General features: G+C 40.4%; 1 protein-coding gene across 1 annotated transcript in view; it reads left to right on the forward strand.

The window, feature by feature from the left end:
* The first annotated feature begins 10017 nt into the window (after positions 1 to 10017).
* Positions 10018 to 17887, forward strand: part of RARB (retinoic acid receptor beta) — a 204351-nt gene continuing 196481 nt past the window's right edge. Inside the window, exon 1 of the mRNA XM_053935182.1 lies at positions 10018 to 10052. The gene's annotated coding sequence lies outside the window, so the exon portion shown is untranslated. The remainder of the gene's footprint in view (positions 10053 to 17887) is intronic.

Raw genomic sequence — 17887 nt, forward strand, 5'->3', positions numbered from 1 at the left:
CAGGTACTAATAGCTATTAGTTACTTAGAGTTAATGATGTTGCCAGCCTTGAGTATTTCACTTATCTTAAAATGGAAATGAATGTTGATTTCCATTTCACAAATGGAAAAATTGAGTCAGATGGAGTTCAAATGACTTTCCTGAAGTCACTAGCAAATCACTGTCAGATCTGAAGATGCAATCCAGCCGCCCTCTCCCCTGTGCCCTATGTGGTTATGTACAACTCTGAAGTGCCTGAGTAAGTAATTTTGGTTCATTAATGCCTTTGTGCTCATTTGACAAAGATATGAGCAACTTTCCAGCTTTTCAAGTGTACTTCATCTGGCTGGCATCTGCCAGTGCCCTCCCAGTTCATCACACGTATCCAGCACAATTTGATTGAGTTACTACCACCTGGATCAATTGGGATCTTGCAGTTCTGGTATTCTTTCTGTTGTCATGTCCTAAGGATCACCTGAAATAATTCTTAGAAATGAAAACATTATTTTTATTTTGTGGATTAGAGAGAATGAGGTTGGCCTAAGGAGGACATCCAACTTCAGCCAGTGACTTTGTGTAAATCTGTTGTGATTCCAAGCATGCAGTGATGCTGAGTCAGCTGTTATGTCAAGAATTTCTTTGATCTGCTAAATTAATATGGTTTAATTAGATTAATTAAACAGAAGATAACAAGAGATGAAGAAGGAGGTCAAGAAGAAAATTATTGGCAGTTGTGGCCTTGTGCTGGGTTAGCCTTGGCTAACAGCCAGTTACCCACATGGCTGCTCACTCCTGCATTCTCTCATGAGATGGAGAGGAAATAGAAGGAAGGTGAGAAGATTTGTGGCTCAAGATAATGGCATTTTAATCATGACAGCAAGAGCTGTACACGGAAGCAAAGCAAAAAGAGTAATTCATTCACTGCTTCAAATCAGCAGGCAGACATCCAGCTGCTTCCTGGGAAGCATGGCCTCAGCACACATGGCAGTTGCTTGGGAAGACAAACACCATGACAATGAGCATTCCCCCTTTCCCCTCTGTTCCTTGAGTGTCCATGCCGAGCACATGATGTGGTCTGCAGTATCCCTTTGGGCAGTGCAGGTTGGCTGTCCCAGCTGCGTCCCCTCCCAGTCCCATGTCCTCTTCCAGCCTATACACTGGAATGGGATGGTGCAGGGCAGAGGGGGCACAAGAGGAGGTCTTGCTGCTGTGCAAGCCCTGCTCAGTAATAACAAAAACATCAGTAGGTTATCAACTCTATTCCAGCCAAAGATTCAAAGCATGGCACTGTAAGGACTGCTATATCAGCAAGACCAATACAGCAACTAAACATGGATTTACAACACTGAAGGGTTGAAAAAATATTTTACTTTGGCAGAAAAAAAAGCCACAAAAACTAACCAACGAAAAAACCAAACCCTCAAACCCCCTTTTCTAAGGAGTGAACAGCAGCAGGCTAACAATAGCTATTCATAACACAGAATTGTTGCAGAGAGCATTGGGTAAATTGGACATGAACAAATTTCCCACAATGACTGTAGCTCAGTCTGTGCATCTTTGGGAGTGGGGTAAGGAAATGGCACTGTCAAAGCCTTTCTGAAACACCATATGCTGTAACAGCAAAATAACCACAGATAGCTGGAGAGACATTGGGATTACAGAATACGGGGGGGTGTGTCAAAGGAGGATGTATTCATTTCTGAGAAGAGAAGCAAAGGTGAAATTAGTAGAGACATTTTAATTAGCTTATGTGCCAGTACGGTTTTTGTTTGTATTTTATTAATAACTTGATCCATGGCAAGGTTATGGAAAAGCCTGTGTTTGGCCAGTTAGCAAGAGAAAGCAGTGGAAAAAACCTATAACTTATTTCCAGGCACTTACTTAATTAAAATACAAAACAGGCAATATGGTCTCTGGATTTATTTTTCCCATGTAGACTAGAAGCAATAAGCTGAAATTGCACAACAAGAAAGGTATGCTTGCACCTTTTTATCTGGACCTTTGAGCTGCTTCTTCTTTGAGATGGATGTAATCCAGTCCCAGCTTTAAGATACTGAGAGGCATATGTTTGCCTAAACCTAGGTGGGAATTCCTCCCTCAGGAAGCCCTTAAATCCTAATGGGAATAGTTAGCCTTGAAGTTTGTTGGTTTACCAATGTTTCTTTTCAAGTCTCATTGAGGTGAGATGCAGCGTTGGGGACCCCTTATGTGGTATACTCATCTCCTTCCTCACTAAAACCTGAAAAAAGACAACTCTAGGGTTGTTTTCTGGTGCTTCTGAAATGTTCCTTTCTGAAGGAGTTATGGTTTGTGACCCTCCCATTTCTGGCTCTGTGAGTTTCCATCTGACTGACCCCATGAGCTGTGGTGGTCTCATTGCACCCAGGTCTCTCTCTCTGGATGGTGCCTCAGTGCCTAGGGAGGCTTGCTTCAAGCCCTGTGTGAACTTCTATTAGCTGGCATTTTCTGGCTAAAAGGGTAAGCAAGGAGCTGCATGAAGAATTGCATGGTCTCTGCAGATGGGTTTTCTGTCCCTTGAATCTTGGATGCTGATAGATGCAGGTGGAATATGATGAGAACTGGTCTGGAGGTGTGGAAAACTTAAGGCTGGGAAATGTATACACAATTTTTTATTTCAGTTTTTCTTGGGATTCCTTTCTTGACCTTTTAGAAGCTGCCATTGAGGGATTACTTCACTTGTTGTTTATAACTTTGGCTCATACCAGCTGCCTGGGACCAGAATGGGTTGGCAGCAGCAGGAATGTATGCTCACCCCACTGACCATCCCCTCCTGTATGAGACTGGGACACTGGCAGTCCCCATGTATTCATGTTTTAGAAGTAGTAAAACTAGTGGTAGATGACATATGATGGTTTTAAAGGTTAATATTGTAATTAATGGAATCAAATAAAGTTGGTTTTTCTGGGCTTTTTTGCTAGCAGGTTTAAAGTAAACCTTAAATTAACAAATTTAAAAATAAATACTGGGGTTTTTTTTGCCCATAATCATCTTTATCATAAGGAAATGTAAAAAGGATTTCCGTCCTGCAAAAAAGCAAAAAACATTTCGGTTTTCCTCAATTTATTGTGACTGTATTTATAATAGGAGAGATCTGAACTTCTTCTAAAGTCCAACTAAAGGTTGTTCTGAGCTGGAAACTGCAAAAATGAATTTGTAGAAAATCCAGTTCTATTGCTTACAATTAATTAAAATGTATTGCAACTACAAGCAGCCTATATAGAAACACATGGGACACTTGTGAGGGAATAGCTATGGTGCAGGCTGAGGCTAAAGTGATAAATTCTTTGTGTCTGAGGACATAAACCCTCTAACAAAACAGCATGGCTGTGTGTATATGTGCATTCAGAGACAACTTTGGAAGTCTGGGTGCTGTATCTTGGCTGTAGTTAGTGTGGCCAGTCGGAATGGGTTCACAGGGCTGCTCACACAGGAGATAGCCATGAGAGATCTGCTTCTCAGCAGAGCTCCTCTGACTGGGTGGGTACTTTAGGGGAGGGAGACTCCATGTATCCTAGGGACCCTGCTGCTTGAGGGCAGCAGCTGGACCAGGACACAATTGCCATTGTTCCCAGGAGCAGCCCCGGGTCAGTGTGAGCCCTCACCACCCTGTGGCTGCACTGGTTTGGGCAGACGTGGAAGTGTGTGCTCTGCACTAACACCTCTGCTGCTTTATGTAGGGGTCATACCATGGCTTACAGCCCACGCTTCCACCATTGCTCCTGGGCTCTCCTGACCTGCACAGAGGATGCTGCCAACAAAAATCTCAAAGCTGCCCAAGTTACAGGCAAAAGCGTGTGCTGAAGTAGTGTCTTTTATTCAGTTGCTGGCGTTGGTTGCTGCGGTGTTTCTGTGACTCTGCCTGTTCATTTTAATAACCATGCGATAACAGTTGCAAAAAAAGTCACTATAAATATCATGTTAAGGAGTCACAGAAGGGTGAATATCCTGAAAAGCTGTGAGCTGGAAGTCAGTACGCTGCTTTCAGAGGTTACTTCTCCTGAACTGTTGCCATGCACAGAGGAAAACACACACCAGTGTCTGTCTGTAACATTTATAGTGTATTTTCATTTCCAGAATGTGTTTTGTTTTCCATTAATGGGCTTTTGTATTCTCCCTGCTAATTAAATGTATGTACTTTGCTATCCTTTTGATCCTAAAATGAAGCTTGTAGTGGGGAATATGCTGCTTTTACTGTTCCTTTCTGGAAAGATCAAAATATTGTTCAGAAAACCTGGCGAGTTTATGAGCTGGGTTTTTCTGGGTTTTTTTTGGCATTGTGCTCTCTGTGCTGTATTATGCTTCTTTATTTGGAAATTTATGGGGAAAATAGTTTTATTCTAATAGTTCATTAGAAGTTTTAAGACCTTATAGATGCTCATTTGGTAACCTTTGATTTTTGGCAGTCACTGGAAGGATGAGGTGTTTACATTTTTAGTGAAGAGACCCTTTATTCAAAATGCTAATTAGTCTTTGAAACCAAATAAGCGTAAAATCTTGCTAAATGTTTCAGATGAGCTTACCACTCCCCCAAACTCTCTCCTTCCTCCTGCTGGATTTTCCCTGTTGTCTTTCAACATCTCCTCCTGCTCTGGTCCTTGGAAACCTCCAGCATGTGCAGCACCCTGGTGCTCAGCAGAAACCATGGATGGATAAACCCCCTCATTCCCTTTCTTTCCCAAATAAACAGAGAGCCTGAGGTGTGCACTGAAGTAGAGGCACACTTTGTCACACAGTGGTGTGCTTTTTTTTTACCCTCCTGGATTTTTTTTTTTTTTTTTTTTTTTGCGTAAAGAAAGGAGGTCTATAAGGAGACCTAACAATGCCCTTACTGTTCTGTCAGAAACTGCCTGGCTACATCTTGTTTTATTTGGCCCTGGCTGAATGGCAGTTTCATTTATGTTTTGGGTGTTTGGCAGATATTTCATCTTTGTCAAACTTCACTTTTAACATTTGTTTAGATTACTTGTCACAACACTTTCCTTTTTTTTTTCCAAACTCTTAAGATTTCAGTCAGCTTGACAGTGCTCAGAAGTGGTTTCTAATATTTTTGAACTCACTTCTTACATGTTCCACGTTGTCCCTTTTAGAGACATACCAGTTAAGCTGGTTGATATATAGTTTCTTTTTTGTACTTTCATGATAGTGCAAGACTTATTTTGAGCCCCTGACTCTCCTTGATGGTGGGGTAAACATCTCCTAAGCCCTGTGAATAATAAACAAAAACATTACAGTGACAGTCATAAAATCCTGAATGCATCCATTTTATTCTACCTTGCTTTGTATTTAAGACACTTTGAGCAGCTCTGTTGAGATCAGGAGCACTTTCCACCCTGCTCTGTCTGATAGGTGATGTTATTTGCTTTTTATACCCATGAGGAGTTGTGAGGGGCAGATGACATGAGAGTATGAGCTGGACCATGGATACAAAGCTGGCTCCGTTTTTTATCTGCCCATGCGATGGCTTCATTTCACTGAATTTGTTTGGAAGGCCTGCAGTAAGAGATGAGGGGGATAAAAGTGAGAGACTTCCCAGCTCTCCATCAGTGGCTGTTTCTGTGCATTCAATTCCTCTTTCAGCCCAAATCTCAATCAGTGATCAGACTCTTAGTGTGTCTGCTGTGTCCTTTGACTAAAGATAGTTGGAACTGAATGGGAGAATGTAATTTTAAATGAGGCTGAGCAGCCTTGAAGTATACTCACACTGTGTGTGAATTTTTGCTTATGAATGTTTATTTTCATTTTTATTGAAATGAATGTTTTAAAATTTGTTCAAAAATGAAAATTAAGAAAAATAACCCCATGTAGCCTTTCCTTGTTCAGATATTCTGTCAGAACTGATTTCTTAGGGCTGATTTGCTTATGCTAGTGTTATTCACAGCAATAACTTTTGGAGGATTGTCAGTGTCCAGGTCTGTGTGAACTGATGCACTTCTTTTCAAAGTTTTTTAATTTAGAAATTACATTTCTGAGCTGCAGATGCTTTGGTTTGGCAAAAGTCAGCCTACCCAAAGTAATGTGATTGCTGAAATAATTTAGTCTAATACTTGCTCATGCTCTAGTCGTTTCCATGCTTGAGCTGACTTGCAGATGAAGACATATGGACATGGACAACGTGAATAAATTAGGAAAAATTGCAAATGTTCAACCTTCTCCAGAAATCCTGGAGACAGCCAGCAGGCTTCAGCCAGCATGGATGAATCCCAGGTGACTCTAAAGCCAACCAGAGGTCAATGGATGGGGCACACTGCCAGAGAGCCAGAGTGTCCCTGCTCATCTGGAGCTTCTCCATTAGCTGTTTGCTGTGGCCCAGTTGAGGGCATGGCAAGCAGACTGGTAATGGCCTGGTGTTTACAGAGTTTAAGTGTTTACTTGCAAATGCAAATACAGGTTTTGGACAGCTTGGTTCCATATTATTCCCCTTCTGCTTTCTTTTGGAATCTGGCATTGTGTTTGCCTCAGGAGAGAATGGAGTCCTCTTGGTAATGTTTATCTGTCAGCTGCTATTATTAATTGATGTAATTGTTTCTTTACTAATATTTATGTAGGGTTTTAACATGGAAGTGACTATACAGATAATTCTAGTACAATCTTAGTAGAAAGTCAATGCCTTAATTAGAAAAACAACTTGCTTCTCTTGACTTATTCAAGAATTGATTTTTTTTCCTGCCCTGAAAAGTGTTTGCCCTGAAATCTAAGGAAGTTGTTAACTAGGAAGGGTGACATTTGAAGAAGTGTATACTAGCAATTAAGATGAACAAGTAAATTTGACAAAGGAACTAATATTTGTCTTGAAGGAAACCTGAAACATTTGGTGTGGGGGGAAGGTTTTTTGGAGGCATTTCTGCCTTCCCCAGGCTGCTTTCTTAAGAGCCACTGCAGTAAACTGTGTTGAGGAAAGCAGACCAGAAAGAACTCTTGAAGAAGGTGAGTTAGATCCACTTAACTTTTCTTTTACTGTGGTGTACTAGGTACTATAACTACACAGGATCATCCAGGGAAAACGTGAGAGTTATTTAAAAGCAGAGCAGAATATTATTTTAACCAGCAAGCTGGTGTTGTTGAAACTCTGTGACTCTCAATTCTGCTAGGGCCAACAATTTTGAGGATTAAAAACATATGGGCCATAGATAGAGAAGATATCCACAGTGCTTGGGGTATTATTTAGTGCTATTTGTATTATTCAGGCTAGCAAAAACAAACAAAAAGACGAGAAGAAAATCTCCTGTTACAGGGCATAAGCCATCCAGTAGATGATGTGAGTTGGAAAGAAATTTTATGGGAAAGTTTTTCCTGTAATTGCTCTCCTAGAGATTTCTTCATCCCTTCCCTAAAATATCTGATTCTGGCTGCTGTCAAATAAGAGGTTACTGAACTAAATGTACTATTAATCTGACCTAGTATAAGAATTCCTGTGTTTCTATGTTTAAAAGCAGGCTTTGTCTGCTGAGGGTTGTCTCTCTGGAATGAACCCTCCATTGGAGGCAAGGGAAAGGAAATGGTTCAGAAGCTTTTACACTGTTGCTATGTAATTTTGTAGTTGTTTTGAAAAACTGTCTTTTTTTTTCTCCCTCTCCCCTTTTATGTGTATGAATGTTTTAAATTATAAAATTTAGCTTCCCATTTGATGCATTTTTCTGTTCAGTAGTACTCAGGACCATTAAGCAACATAATTATTTAGAATTATGTGCTTTTAAAAATTGAGGACAAAGTCTTGGTTGGCTGGTACATGGCTAAATGATGGATTCTATTCAGAAGAATATGAGCTGGGTACCTTCATTGTCACTGGCCAGACCTGTTAATGTTTCTGTTTCTTCTTTAAAAGTGGAGAATTTCTTAAAGGAGTGTGTATTATTGTGGTTGTTATTAATCAGAGTTGGTGACATTCTAGTGAACCAAACTTTCTACTTTCACTCATTTTTGTTAAATGTCTTTTTATTTTGCTTGAGCTGAAGAGAATCAGTGAGCAATCAACCTACCTCTGCAGTGAGGTATGTGAATGGAGTTGTAATGCCAGGGAACTGTGTGCCTTGGGTTTGTTGCGCAAATCTTAAATTGGATTTCCTTATTTTTCAAAGGCTTAACAGTGGATGTGACAGTCAGGCTATTTAACTCAGATCCTTTTAGCACGTCAGATAAAACTGCTTGCTTCATGTAGATGCTTTCCAGTTCTCCTGACTGCTTTTAAAGGTGCCTTAGACACATGAGGTACAACTGTGCTTTGTTTCACCCAGAAAAATGCGAACTTCATATAGGGAGAATGTGTTTCATTTCCTTACCACGTGTCAACAACTGGATCTTAAACCTGTATTTATCAGATGCAGAACTGGTTTTGGAGGATTATCACTAAATCAAATGCTAGGGTGGAATTTATGTTCTCACTACAGCATTTCTCAAATGTTCCTATTATTCTACTTTTAAGCATTTATTCTTTGATGCTTAGATCTGACATGCAGAGGCTACATTTTTACATTCCTCTTTGTACAAAAGAATAGATATTTCTTTCTGTTTCAAACCCCTTATACTCTCACAATAAAGACAATACACCTGATTCCTTTTTATTATTATTAAGGCCCATCATTGCTGTTCAAATACATGCAGGAAAAAGTTGTCATAGCTCACACATGGTAAAACTGTAGTCTAGGTGTATTACTGTGATTACAAAGTGTGTTAGAAGGGAGGGGATCTTATGGTTTTCTTTAACACCTGAACTGCCATTATTACTGTGGAAAATATCTCCTGATTTCTGATGTATATTATTAAAAAATCACCACATGTTTTTGTCTGGCAAAAACAGGGGCAGAGTGGTTGTGCGAATATGGTCCATGTTGTAAATGCAGCTGTTTATACAAAATAATATTCCACAGGGTGCTTTTTCTTGATGATCTTCCGTATCCCTTCCATCTCTTGCTATATTAGAACTCTGCATCATTTTTTTTTTTTTTTGGAGTATTCTTTCATGTGACATTAGTCAGGTATGTTGATTGTAATATGTCCTTGAATATCTAAGTATTCCACACATTTTAGTCACTTTTCACTTTATTGTTTATATAGGCTGAGGGGATTTTTTTCAGTCTGTTTTTGCTGTGGAACTCTGACAGTGCACACGGGCTTGGCATTCGAGAAAGGGGGATCTTCACATCTGTCATCAAATTAATCAGCAGTGACTGTACCCAACATGGTCATTTTTCTTCTCACTTCTGGCTCCTTCCCCTCTCCTTCATAAACTTGGATATGCAGCGTGGAACAACACTATTCTCTTCATCTCACAGTGATGCACTCCACACTGGGAATTGGAAAGATGTATGGGTGGAATATCTTCAAGAACCATGGCTTACATAAAGAAGTGACAGCCTTTAGAGATGTCACTTATTTTGAGAGGTTATTTCCATTAGCTGACATTTTTATTGCATTCTCTTGCTTATGCATCATTTTGAGGAAACAAATTGGTTTTTTCTGCTTACTTTAGATTTGCTTTAGCATATGGTGCTCTGTGAGACCCCATATAATGGGCGTTTGACCCTCAGTTGGCATAGACACCATTAGCTGGAAAGAGGATGCAGTTGGGATAATACTGAGAGATGTGCTTGAATCAACATGTATCTTTCAGCCGTCTCTGAGTGGACTACTCCACTTAGAGATTTTTTTTGGCCTGATTATAATCACAAAAGACAGGAGTGGATTTTGAATGTCTTTATCTCAGTAACTGAGACCATTGTTTTGTCTTGGGATTTTTTTCTTGGTTTTTTTTTTTCCTTGTTTTTTTTTTTCTTGTGGATTAATTCATTTGCTCACCTAATGTGCATCTGGAACTTCAGGTGCTGTTAGAAAAGCTCGCTCTGTTGTGACATGTTTGGCTTAACGTTTCCAGTTCCAAGATATGCTCTATTGGGTTGCTGGTATTTGCATGGTTAAATCAGATTGTCTTATCAGCCTGGGGTGCCCAGCTGGGCTTTCAGGTTTCTCACTCTTCTGTGTTCTTTGTAGTGCATTGGTCTGCTGGATCCTGACTTGTGAAGTGCTGCTGTCCTGAAAATCATGCAGGAAAAGCCTTGGTAAGATCATTCTGCTACAGTGGGGAAGGGCATTTACCAGATGCATAACAAGTGGTATGGAATGCACACCTGCCCAGCTGTCTGGCTCTGGGTGTTTGGTTTTTTTTAGAAAATAAATGCAGAGTACCTTGCAAAGTGACTCAGACAGCAGAGCCTGGTAATCACAGATGAAGGATGCAGCAGAGGTGATGGTGTTGGTACCAGGAGATGGGTCTGCTGGCTTATACTCAGCAGCACACTGGGCTTGACTGCTGTCATGGGGGTAAAGGTGCTGCTGGGAGCTTTGAGAGCATTGCTTCTCTTACTGGCTTACATTTATTGGTGTGTGTGGGTCGGAGGTTGCAGAAATGAGCATCTTGTTGCCAAGGCTGAGTATTCTTGCTGTTGTTCTGCTTGTGGGGGTTCAGAATTGATTGGAGGCTTGTTGGAAGAAGCCCTACCTGAACCACATTGTCTTTCCACAGGAGGAATCATCTTTGCACTGTTAGCCAAGTTTACCATCTCCTTGGGGATTCCAAAAGTTTTTGAAAGCTTTGCTCTTGACCCATGTCTCATGACCTAATTATGAAAATGCTCACTGTTACTTTCTTAAATCTTTTCAAAATTCATTATTTTAATACATTACTTTGCAAGTGAAGCTGAAAGATTAATGATCCCAATGGATTCAGAAGCTAAATGCTGCCCTGATAAGTGTTTGATCTGGCTTATGGTTGAAATGCTTAAATATGATGGCAGGTTTGGGCAGGTCTGAGTGCTGCATGGTGGTGTATTACCTGTCTCCATCCCTACGAGTCTGCATGCAACTTCTGTCTGCACCGTGAACATGAGCTAATTCAGGCTGGTGTCTCTGCCCACATAAGTGGGAAAGTTGTCTTACGTTTACCAGTGGAAAGGTCCTTTCAGAAAAGGGTTTGTTGGGAATGTTTGCTGTGCAGTTAACTCACACGCTTGCTCTGCAAGAATACCTTTGTGTTGTATCAGAAGTCCTGCCTTGCAGACTAGCAGCCATGACACAAGTCTCCTTGAATTTTGCAGTGTTTAGGTTCCTCTTAGTTGCTTTTGGATGTGAAATGTAAGGTCATAGTTCATGTTGGTCTTTCTGACAATGTAATCCATCTGTCCAGTGCCTCTAGCAGACAATTCTGGGATATAGATCTTCTGAATGTTAGAATGTGGAAAAGATGTGCTGGTTTTGTGGCTACCGTGATTGATTATTGCACCTCTGTCCTTATGACCTGACTGATAAGGTTTTTGCAGCATTTTCAGATGATTCAGAGGATGGCTCTGAGGGTGCTTACATGTGCAGTGTTATCTCAGCGTATTATTAGCATTTTGCAATTGCTTTATTGGCTCCCTGTTAAGCAAAATATTGACAATAAAAATGCTATTTTTGTTCTGTGATCCATGCTATGGCTTTGTCCCCTCCTAGTTAATGGCTGTGCTTGTTCCTAATTTTGCTACCCTATTGTTCCTGTGACAGGGAGCTACAGAGAACAGAGGTTTTAAAATAGATGTTCATAATCTCCACCAGCCCTCTGGCATATTCTGCTGACCCTCAGGGAGTCTTACTGGGAATATATTGAAACTTGTGATATCTAATAAGTGAAGGTTCAGGAGCCTGACGTAGACAGCAGAAACGTCGTCTTCTGGGTAAAGTAGGACAGAAGACTCTAATAACTCAGAGGAATTGCAGAACCTTTCAGCAGACAGACTACTAGACTTGACGTATATAACAAAAGGTGATAAATTATGTGTGTTAAGTTATTTTGTGTTAGCACAGCGTCCACACCTCCATGATGTTAAGATGATAGATGCACCTCTAGTCCAACAGACTGGTCTTCAGAAACAAAGTTCACAACCAGTGCTTGAACCCTCTTTTTCCCCCCTCTTCCACTTGGATCACCATCCTCACTTGATAAATGGGTGCAGCAGGGATGCAAACTCCTCTAGCTCAGAGGAAGTAGAACTTCCAGCCTTGTGGTGCAAAAAACTGGACTGCTAACAGATGGAACCTACCTCCTGAGCATAGTTGTGCCTCCCAGCTCTTGGGGGATTGGGAAACTATGTTATTTCACAATTCATGCACAACCTCTACAAAATCTTCTTTCAGGTTTCTCAGACAGCCTCCCGAATAAACATTATTCATTTTTTGAATCCACATGCTTATCCTAACAATGAGTTTAGATTACTCCAGATAGCAGATTTTTTTTCTTTGCAGCTAAGTGAATTCTTGCAGGATCCTTCTTTGTGTGGCTGATAAAGTGAAGTGTGCTGAGCTGAGGCAGAACCTTCTGCTGTAGTGCATGTTTTCCAAATTAAATAGAATTTTATTCTCATCTTTTTTTTTATCTCGGTGACTCTTGAAGTCTGTTTGCTTCTTTACACAGTGTGTGAAGGTCTCATACTGCACCGACCCATCAGTGCATTTCCAGGCAGCACATTTGTGCCATAGTGGGGCACAAAAGGATCTGTATTTACTGGTTGTCCAGATACTGAACAAAGTAGAAATTAAAGAGGTAGAGCATTTTCTACCTTAATTTGGTGGTGAAAGCAAGTCTAATGACAATATTTGCAGTTGTGGCTAGGCATCCAGGTTGGGTGAATCTGACAACTCAGTAACATCCTTAGTAGCACTAAAGATATCCTGCCCATGCAGAGGAAGACTACGCAAATGACCTCAGGCAGGGAGAGGATGTGGTGCTTTGTTTTATTGTGGTGGTTCTGCTAGGACTAGGACTTCCCAGGAATATACCTCTAAGGCTGAGCAGAGAGATGAGATTTGCTTCTGGGCTGGGACAGTCATCTCTAGCAATTCAAAATACTAGCAGCAAAGCCTTCAGGTCTAAATTGCCTTGATCTTTCCCAACATAACCATGTGGGTAATTAATGTCACCTATGTGGATGTTCAGAATAAGCCATCAAAACTAAATGTTTTCTGCACCTGCCACTCATAGAGCATTTGATGAATCATTTCCTTGACTCCTGGCTTCATTGATTTGGGGTTTGAGACCAGTACCAGTTAAAGTTGTCACTGGTGTTGCATGTCTTTGTGCTCTTCTTTAAGGAAGTATCTCTTGTCATCTTGTTTCTGTACTGCATGTTGTGACTGTAGAGTGTTGGCCTCCCAAAGAAATGTACTTTTCTGTCAAGGAACCGCTCTCCAAAGCTGCTTTCCTCTTCAGCTTCTGAGCTGATGAAGTACTCCATTCTTTTAATAACTCCCAGGCCACTGGGATCATTTACTAGGGATCTTCCGTCTGTCACCAAAACAATAACATCACTTGACCCCCTCTTACTGATCTCGGAGGCCTCTTAAAAGTTACAAACAGCCAGTATAAGACCTTTTTAGTAGTTGCAGTGATGGTAAGTACTGTATTTGCTGTTGGTCACCATGACATGTTTCTCATCAGCTAGAAGGTTAAAGATGAGTGTTCTGAGAGCATGCTGGGGAGGCTTCAGATAGATTCCTTACTCCTCCTCTCTGTAACGCCACTTGGGAAGTGATTGGCATACTTGCAAATGTCTGCACATCTTATTGGATGATATTGGATGACATTACTGAACATAGGCAGCAGAATGTGGCTTCTCTTGCTTACTCAGTCTCCCTTCCCTTGGACTCCCGTTTCTTTCCAAGAGTTCTTCTCACAAAAGCTTGCTTTGGCTGGGAATCTGTGTGATGGTATCTTGTGGTACCTTCTAGGCAAGGGCAAAGACCAATTAATTGCCAGTTAAGGAAAAGTTCAGTGGAAGATTATTTTTGCTGGACAGGGAGCATATTCCATTCTGAACTTAATTGGAGATGCTACCTTTCCTTCATAGATGAGGATCATGGATAGTTGAGTATGCTGCCAGTTTAAGGTACTACCTGTTGGCCTGTGTAAATCTTCCCAAATCCTAGAAGCATGCTGGTGCTGGTTGCAGCTTACTTTTGTTACTTGTGATTCTTTTTCCCCTCTTTGACTTGGTGATGAGGGGAGAGCCCTAAGGATAGGTTCCTTAGTCCTGTCAGTGACCATATCTCATCTTTGTGGTTGCCATCTCACATAGAAGCAGCTATGAACAAAACAATCTCATTAGACATATAATTTGGATTGCTAAATCAAGTCTTGTTTTTCTGAACTGTAGGGAGAAACTGTTCAGGAACACAGGACACCTGCGGGAAAAATGTGGTCAGAGAACTAAAGCAACAGGCACAGCACCTTGAGTGGGAAAAGCTTCCTACTGGAGTTTCTGGTTCTGTGTAACTTGAGGGACCAACCTGCTTTTTAAGAGCTAACTACCCTGTGCTGTTTAATTTGTGGATCATCTGAATTGTATTTGAGAGAAGGGATTTGTTTTTCCTTTTGAGTTTTGTGGATGGGCAGAAACAAGGAAACAGGTTTAGTCTGCAGAAAAGCCCTGTAGCTTTGGTCTGGCAAATCTCTGATTTCCTAAACCTCTGTAGCACATGGGATAGTCTCTGATGAAGGATATTCTCAGTATGGAGTTACTGTTTTACATCCTTGGAAACGTTAATAAGGAATAACAGAGATGACTATGCAAGAACAGAAGGGTTGATTCCATTGAAAGAGCAATTTTAAGCATTAAGAAATAGCTTTTAAATTTGGGGAGCATAATAAGCATACAAGTTTACTTAAACTCGGGAAGGAGGAAGCCCAGTTACCTTTCCTTTGGTTTCCATAGATGAAAGAGAACTTTTTTCCTTGTCAGTCCTTCAGGATTTTTCAAATGTGACAGACTAAGTAAGGAATGCATTTAGTTATAAAGCAGACTGTCCTATATACCAGCACAAAATGTATTCAGAGCCCTTTGAATTTTCTGCAGAAAGCTGCAAGAGAGTCCCTCACAGAGGTGATTGAAAGCCACTGCACAGGAAATCAACTTCTCATCCTGTACATAAACATGAGCCAATTCTACTATATTTGGCTCTCAGAGCAGTACACACAGTAAATTGTTAACCCCATCACCTGACCTAACCATTTATCTTTACTTCTCAGTATAGTTTTGACAACTGCTGAGTAATGAAAGAAAAAACATGGAATGCAGATAGCTGTAGGAAAAAAAAAAAAAAAAAAAAAGGCAACAATCAACCTCCTGACCCCCTCCACCAAAAAAAATCCCCAACCCAGAAACCCAACCACCCCACACCTCAGTTTCAAACAGCCCTTTAAAGCAGCAAACAACAGGAGAAGATGACAAATTGCCTGATACAGTGGCAGGATCTTAAATATGGTTAGTATAGAACAGAATTAACATCTCTGTAGAATAACAGACATATGAAGCACAGATTTTCAATCCTTCACACTTCTTGGTTGTGTTAGCACAAATAAATGAATAACTCCCCATAACCTTTGCGGAACAAATAACCATAGCGCCTTTCAGGTTTTGAAATGTAAGCTCTGTGTGTTTTTAACGTTGGTTGTTATACATGAAGGTTGGCTGAAATAGGTAATTCTGCTTATAGAGTATTGTTCCCATATGAGGATTCAAGCTACGTACTCACAGCTGCTGCTCGCCAACATGGACTCTCAGTTCCACTAAAATCAATAGTTGGCACAGCAGGGTACTGTTGTATGGTGTGTAAATAAATGGGTGTCATTGTGTATCACTTTTTTTTTCCCTTTTCCCCTTTCAGATTTAGATTTGCTCTTTTTCAGGAATACATCAGCGAGTGTTTGCAATGCAGGCAATTTGAAGCATAGCTGCTTAGGGAGAAAGAAGCTTTCCCCCCCTCCTTTTTATACTTCCCAATAGGATTTTAAAATAAACAACAATTGCATTAATTATATTAATTATCTCTTAACAATGGCAGGGGGAAAAAACCCCAAATAAAACAGAAACTCGTTTTGCAAATGTCAGTTTTATGACAAAAAGGAATTCACAGTCCCCCAGCAGACAGCTATCTTGCATACCAAGATGCAGGAAAAGTGTCATAGAAAGAGTGTCTTAATTCTGTTACAACAATTTATCCTCCCTCTTTCCTTAAGTCTTGCACCTATATTTGAAAATATGTGACAGTTGTGGTTATAGGATGTAAGAGCTGCAGATCTGCTTTTCAATAAACTGACTTTGAAGTTCTGTTTCATGCATTTTCTTTTTTATTCATGCATCTGGTCATATAGAGTGGTTTACTTTTTTTGGCTGCAGACTTGGCAGATACAAAATGCAGATGTTGTTCTTCTGACTTAAGCTGCTATTTTAAGCTTTTTGGCCAGCGGTTGGAAATTTTAGGTTCAGTTGTTTATTTGCTTATCATCAAAGTGGTTTTTGTCATATAATTCATATACGAGTATTAGCTTTCTGTGTTTACTTTCAGAGTTTGAGATTAAGAGTATGGTCTTTTTTTTTCCCCCTTAACTTTTTTTTAAACCAGCATGCTCTTTTGATTAATAATACAGTAGAATATGCTATGCTTCAGAGAACTTTTATTTGCAAAGAAAAAAAACCTCAAAAAAACCCCAAAAAACCAAAACCCCAACCAAAACCCAGCCCGACCCTCACATTGTGCTGCAATGCTTTCCCTTTAAGAAAACCATATCTCTCTCCAGATGCCTGCATCTCTTTGATACAAAAGGGTACACTAAGTTCCATCTATAAACAGAATCCACTAATTAAGAGTAATTGCTTCGGAGATTGGTACAGACTATTCAGCATCAGATGCATGTTCCTCTCAGATATCCATTAGCCTCTAATAAGATAATGCAGATGTGCCAGTCTGTTTCCTGTTTCCTTCTATTGTACCTTTATTGCCGTATATGGACCAATGGGATGGGCTGAACAATAAGTGGATGTCCTTTTGCTCCCAGAGCCCTTCTCAAAGGAATGTTTGTTATTAGATTGCTTTTTCTGTTTAGTTTCACATCACTATGCTAATAAAGGAAACATAACACTCCAAAGGCTCTTTTTTTATTTTTTTTTTTTACTTCTGCCACAGTAACTAGTTTATTGTTTAATTAAATCTCGTTGGATAGCCATGAAAACAAAAATGCAACATCTCGCAGTCAGTGAAAACTGGTGCAGAACGGAGTACAGCCTCTTTATGAAATAAAAGTTTTCATGCATTTTTAAGAGGTTAAAGGCAGTGTGGTTATCGTGTTACTGGATCTGACTGATTTACACTTGAGTCGTGCTAAATCTGCTGAATTATTCAGTACTGCTGAATGCAACACCATCAGCCAGCATAATAGAAAGCATATGCATAATCAGGAATTTCAATACAAACTATACATTAAATACAGTATGGGTTCTCAAAACTTGACTTGTTTTGTAAACAGCATTAGAATATGTCTTGGAGCCAGCTAATAAATAAGAAAGAACTCCATCAACTCTGTCCCTTGGGGAAAACAGGTAATATATTGTTGAAAGGTTTTATACGCAGAATTTCTCTGAAATTGTTTTTGTTGCTCTGAGAAGAGCAACTTGCCTCTCCTGTCTTACTGCCCAGGCTGCCCTCCGAGTCCAGAGGTTCCTGTTTTAGCCTAAGATTTAAGGGAGGGGTGGGGGGTTTGGCATTGGCAGGAAAATGGGAAATGAACTTAGAAGAGACTTCCTCTGTGACCCTGGAAACTTTGGGGACAGCAGTGTTGCAGACCGAGGGCTTGGAGAAGCAAATTCCCAAGCGCCCGGCTCTGTGAAGAACATGTCCTCCTGTTGGGGTGCTTTTTCTGCATTCCTGGTTTTGTCCCCCAGCTGTAAAGGAAGAGCAATGCAGTCTGCTGTGGCAGAAAGCTGTGAGGATGGGAGATTTAGCTTAAAAGTTTTCTGGATGCTACATCATGGATATCTTAAAATGACTGCTGAATTTCAAGCATTACCATAGGTAGGGCAGAACTCCT

The sequence above is a fragment of the Vidua chalybeata genome, chromosome 1 (assembly GCF_026979565.1).
Source record: "Vidua chalybeata isolate OUT-0048 chromosome 1, bVidCha1 merged haplotype, whole genome shotgun sequence".
NCBI lineage: Eukaryota > Metazoa > Chordata > Aves > Passeriformes > Viduidae > Vidua > Vidua chalybeata.